Below are 6,000 nucleotides of genomic sequence, written 5' to 3' on the forward strand. Positions count from 1 at the left end.
ACCTCTGCATCGTTATGATCTTTGTCCTCTCAAGCCCAGTGCCTATATTTAGTGCCATATAGGAGTGGGACTACTCCAGTATAGCACTAACTGCGTGCACGCAGGTAGGAGGGATGGTGGTACAAGGTGTTTTGTGAGGAGGGAGGAAGCTTTGCTCCCGGCTTGCGGGCTGAGCACCTTGTGAGCATCAGGCATGGCCCAGTCTGGGGCGCAGCCGCTGCTGCGCTTGTAGGCTTGTGCCCAGGCAGCAAACAGCCCAACAAGCACTGTCGTAGCTCAGCGGTGGCTGTTTGACGGACTGCATGGCTGCCTTTCTGCTTGGCTGTTTGTCCTGCCCCTGCCTGTTTGGAGAAGGTATTCAGTTTGTTGTGGGAATAACCCCAAGAGAATTTGATCCCAGCACTGGGGATTTAAAGCCAGTGAATCAGTGCAGTGTCTTACAGGCTGTTACTGCACTTTATTGCACTGGACCTTCTTTACAGATGAACAGGGCACTCAGAGGCACGTTCACTTTGCTCTTGCTGTATTTTGTATGGTAAAGTACTGACTTGGAGAGAATGGTGGTACAGCTACTGCTAAAGTGAGAACAGTAGACCTAGAGAGCATAAAACACGAGCAGGTCAAAAGCTTTGGGAGTTACATATGGGCATCCAAAAGCGGAATAAAATGCAGAGGTTTTGCCAGCTGAAGTGGGAAGTGGCACCCATTAAATTTGCAAAGAGCTGTTGGGAGAAAGGCCAAATTCAGCAGTGGGCTGCCAGCAGCTGGTGCCTGGGCCCCCGTGCCGTAAGCTAGTAGCCACACTGTCTTCCGTGGACCTTGGGACTGGGTGGCCCTTGGGACGGGCGCTTTCCCTCACCCCCGCACGGGAGGAGGGTGATGGTGCGAGTGCCTCTCCTCAGGGAGGCTTTGCAGGGGGGAACCCCCCCCAGCGAGGCTCCCCTCTGCTCTGGCTGCTGGCTGCAGGTGAAGCTACAGGGCCTGAAGTCACTTAAAAATCACCACCGCCATCCTCAAAAGGTGCCTTTAAAGCTGCTTTATTTCTCTTTGTTGTGTTCTCTGGGCTGTACTCTCTCCTGATAGCATGGGTACGGGAGGTAAACTTTACCTTGAGGTAGCTGTAATGGTTATTGAGCTGTATGCCGAGTGTCTTTGCACCCATTAACAGCACCACCAGTGTAAGGCTGCTTAGCTGCCCTGCGGTTATCACTGAGCAACACAATGATGTTTTGACTGGCAAAGGGTGTCATTTAAGAGGTTATCAGTGAAAGGAGGAGGGATGGATCCCATAAAAGCAAGGGCAGAGCTGGGTTGAGCTCTTTTCACTGCCCATTTGCATGGTATGATTCAGCAGCAACGTTAAAATGAGCAAATAGGCTGTGCTTGCTTCGCAGCTGGGTGGGGAAGGGGATTTTTCTGCACATCTGGAATTCACTGACCCTCCCCTGGCAGCTGTTTTGGCCTTTGCTCCTGCCCAGCCTCTTGACGCTACTGGGTCTTGTCCTCTGCTGAAAGCCCTGCACCTTGCAGCAGGAAAGTGGCGGCGGAGGACGAGACGGAGGGGCAAGGGGCAGCAGGGAGGGCTGTCCTGGGCCTGCCTGGGGCGGTGGGCAAGCGGCCAGAGCTGGGGGGACTAGAAAGGAGAAGAATTAGAGAAGGAGGGGCAAGAAACTGTAATAGCCCCACTCCCTGGTTTCACAGATCTATGGCAGATTAGGATTGTCCTGAAGAGCTAATGCGGAGTTGGAGCTCCAGGAAATCAATCCACAGGAGTTAGTGCATTGATTTGTTTGGAAGCATTAACCTGAGAAATTTCTCCATCTACACTTGTTTTCATTTGGGTGCGTGTTCACAGGGATCGATTTTCTTAAGATCTGAGCATTGAATTAGATGTTTTTCTGGATGCACTGGTTCAACCTCAACTTTTGTAAGGAGGCATCAGCTGGGATTTCACCTAATTTGACTTTGTTATTGAGATTCACTGACAGTAAGCAGTAAGTTTGTGACTGTGTTTTCCTCAGCAGCCCTTGAAAGAGTAGAGAGCGCTCTCATCTGTAAGGCTTAATGGTGTTTTCACCCAAATGCTGCAGGAAAGGGGGGCCAAACCCAGCCAACGCTGTGCAGCAGGGTTTTTTGGCATGACGTGGGGCTGAAGTCCTACCCCAGCATAACATGGTGACCTCTTGATAGGTAAAGACGACACTGAAGTGTCATCTTTTCTTAGGAGAAGTAATGTGTATAGATACATATGATGTGCATGTAAATATATGTGTGTGTATATATATTTTCTTCCCAAACTGCTTTGTGGCCCTCTGGCCATAGAGGAATGAGAGAGGAGCCTTAAATAAAGGCAAAGCCAGGCGGCCCCAGGCTGTGCAATTCTGGTGAGAAACATTTTGGGGGAGAGGAGGTAGTCACAGGGTGTGCCAGCGGGCTACGGGAGAGGGTCCCCCATGACATCTGCCTGGTGATGGTGCTGCCCGTCTTCCAGCTAATCTTGTTTGGGTGCAACCATGCCTGCCCCTTGCTGTGCCAAGCTCCTCTAAGGAAAGGAGGGGATATCTGTGCCCAAACCACTAAAACAGGCATTAATACAGTCTCACTTTCCCTGTCTTCACCTCCCCCAAGGGCTCTCTGCATGCTCCTACCCACCGCTTGTCACTTAGCCCCGGTGGTCCCAGGGTGGACTGCCCCGAATCACAGCAAGACTGCTCCAAAACCAGCTGAAAATGGAGCTGCGACGTAGTTACAGAAATAAAAGAAGAGTCACTTTGTCCTCTGTAGGCTTAGCACCTCTTTACCTCAAACCCATGAAGAGCTCAGCATGCAGGGGTCAAGTCGGAGGGAGATAAAGTACAATTCATTTCAGTGGTATTTTGTATGCAGGGTCTGAGCTCAGGCTCACTGTTACCAAAAGCTGATAACAAATAGATATGAAACACCTTTGAAATGTTAACTTATCCTGAAAAGCCTGTTTCTTGAATATGTCTAAGCAACACAAATCTTCATCCTAGACAATCTGCTTCCTTCTCTCTATTTTAATAAGCGAGAAGCATAGCATATGGCTGGAAAGGATGCGACAAATACTCCCATATTCAAACCGCTCAGGAAAGGAGGGATGTTGCAAAACTTCAAGAAAACCCCGTTTCAAAGCACAGAGGTGAACAGACAGAGAGAGCTGAGAGCAGCGAGGTCTCGGGCAGGAGCGTGCCTCTCCCTCTCCGCAGCACGGCCCCGTCTTTTCCCTACGGGCTGTCAGCGGCTGCGTGGGCTGTGCCCTTCCAGGGGCTGTTTTATTTTTGACCTGCATTGCAAGAGCAGCCAGAAGACCAGGTTTCTGTCATGCCTGGCTCTGTTTAATGCAATATGCGCTCGCTCTCCCCAGCTGCGTTTTCCCTGTGCTCCTTCTGAAGTTGGGTTTGCTGCTGAACTCCTTGTGTGGGTACACTGTGACCCATTTCAGTTCAAATGAACTAGGTTAGCTAAAGCAGTGTGAAATGTAGGTCTCTTGCTATTTTGCCTTGCTTTGAGTGAAATCCATTGGATGCAGAAGACCAGTCCCTCGGCTGATGTCAGTCAAGGTACCTCCTTTGACTTTGATGGAGGCTCGCCTATTCGTTCAGCTGCAGATCTCGCCTGGCATCTGGTACAATCTATCCTGTGTGGTGTTTATTTTAATAGCCTGATAAAACTATTATTCTCAAGGGGAGATAGCGGCTGGTAGCTGTGTGTTTAGCAAAAGTCTGCACCCATACAGATTCCATAAGTATTTTGCTTCAAAGATGTAAACACCACATTAGCCAATTAAAGGAGTGTCCTTAATAATTCATCAGGCAATTAAAGTATTCATTGCCCTTTATCCCAGAGAGCTCCACCAGTGATATATAATCTGAACCTAAGTTAAAATGCTTTAATAAATGAACAGTGATGCAATGTATCAAACATAATGAGAACATTAAGGCAATGAAGGGTGGTTTGTCAAGAATGGAGGATATAACACAGTTAGTGGAGCTAACTTAATTTCTGGAAATACCACTGCTCTTGAGGAGTGGGGCATGGAGGGGGATGTCTGGGGAAGAAATCTCAGTAATACGTTCCAGGGAAAACATACCCATTACAAAGTTAGAGATGGAAAAGGTCTGTCTCACTAGTTCTTATTAATAAGCCTCTTGAGAATGTCATGAGAAAGGGAAATAAGCAACTGAAAGAGAGGGATTACAGCAGAAGCAGCGTTTCAGTTTAGCTCTGACTGCTTGTCATAGTACAATATTGCTTCACGCTCGTGTGACGAAAAATGCAAAAGCGGCGGGGGACGACCAAATGCTTTTGTCACTAATTCTGGCCTGGATGTTTAAAAAAATGACCCAAGAGGTTAGGAGTCCAGTTCACACTGGGTTGTACTCAGATTTGGACAGTTCGTTTCCCTTTTGAAAATCTCGGTCACTCCTGTAAAAATGCCAGAGCCTCGGTGGTACCAAACCTCCCGTCTGCGCTGTTACCTCTGCTGCTGGGAGTTGCTTCTGGTAGTGCTTTGTGGGGTGGACGTGTACCCACAGAGGTGTAGGTCATGTAAACGTACAGTTGCGATGTGTTGCGCTGTGGATGAAGGACGGATGATGATTTCATCTTCCCATTTTTAATAGTATCTTGAGGTGGGGGGATGATTAAGGGCCACTATTACTGCTTTTGAGGAACTGTTCTTGAGCCATTCAATTCTGGATATGAAAGAGGATGGGATGGAGGTGAATGGAGATAGGAAAATGATGGTCCCACAGTTCCCCCTTCCAAGCTCTGAGGTTCAAATGTGTTGGTAAGTGATTTGCTTTAATGGCAAAAACCCAAATGAGACTTGTTCTCTGACCAGAGTTTGAGATGGGCTTCAGAGATATTCACAGCTACTTTGACTGTGGCCGTGAATGTGGCATGCTTTGAAAACGGGTTCCCACAATAGCGCTTTTAGTGGGTGTATCTTTGATCTTTTTATGGTGACACCCATTATCTGCCAGTTTAGGAAAGAACTGCCCTGTTCTATGCTTGCAAGTTTATTTGTAAGCTTTTATAGACTTGTATGATACCTATGGACATTAATACTGGAGTCTTAGCACAGCATCTTGCATCAAAAGAAGCTAACTGACCAAAAGACACGTTGTGGGGTCCAGCGTGTGCAGCAAAGACAAGGACAGGGGCTCTATTCCCGCCTCAGTTACTGACTGGCTCTCTAACCTTGGATGCTTTGTGCTATTATTGTTTTGCCTTTGCTTATTTGGTCGCTTGTGAACTCTTTGGAGAACGAACAGCTGCTTGCTGCAGGATTGCACGGTGCTTAGTGCTGTTACTATATGGCAACTTGTAACAATAGCAGGGACGGCTATTGGATAGCGAGCTTTGTATTAACTAATTTAGAGTGGATTATATGGACTAGAACAGTGTAATTGAACGCAGGGCTCATCTTTTCCCCACCACTTGCAGTATACGTTAATTCCATTTACTTATTTTGCCATGCTTTCTCCTTCATGTGATGCAAAGGAGAATCAGCCTCCTGTTACAAACTCCCCAAAGAGTTTTAGGGCTAGGATCTGCTCTTTACTACAGATCAGAAAGCTTTTGTAGCTGTCGCTAGTCTCTGGAAGAAGCTACTTTCCAGACGTACATGCAGCTCTGCCATCCTAGCCTGCGCAGCAGCACCCGTGCTGGTGCGCTGTGCTACCTCCCCTCCCAGGAGCGACGGGCTGGGGAGCTGGATGCCTCTTAGCAATCCCCTGTCCTAGTTTAAAGAATAACTGCATCTATAGGGATGAAATATTTTGGTTTGTCAGGTCACTTCAGAATTAACTTTTTCACTGGACAAAACTTAAGGACAAAAGAATACAGGTAAATAAAAGCATGAGCCACAAAAGCAATAGCAAAACATGCTTTTAATGTGATACTTAATACAAACAAGTCTTGGTTGGTTTAACTCAGCCCGCTTTTAGTTCTTTGCTGTAGGTTAAAGCAGGCACC

At 47.5% G+C, this 6,000-nt stretch overlaps 1 protein-coding gene across 1 annotated transcript in view; it reads right to left on the minus strand.

Annotated features, from left to right (window-relative positions):
• LOC309594069 (calcium-activated potassium channel subunit beta-2) overlaps positions 1–6,000 on the minus strand; it is a 149,885-nt gene that overhangs the window by 69,198 nt on the left and 74,687 nt on the right. The gene's annotated exons all lie outside the window — the stretch shown is intronic.

This window comes from Platalea leucorodia, assembly GCF_965183815.1.
Source record: "Platalea leucorodia genome assembly, chromosome: 8".
Taxonomy (NCBI): Eukaryota; Metazoa; Chordata; class Aves; order Pelecaniformes; family Threskiornithidae; genus Platalea; species Platalea leucorodia.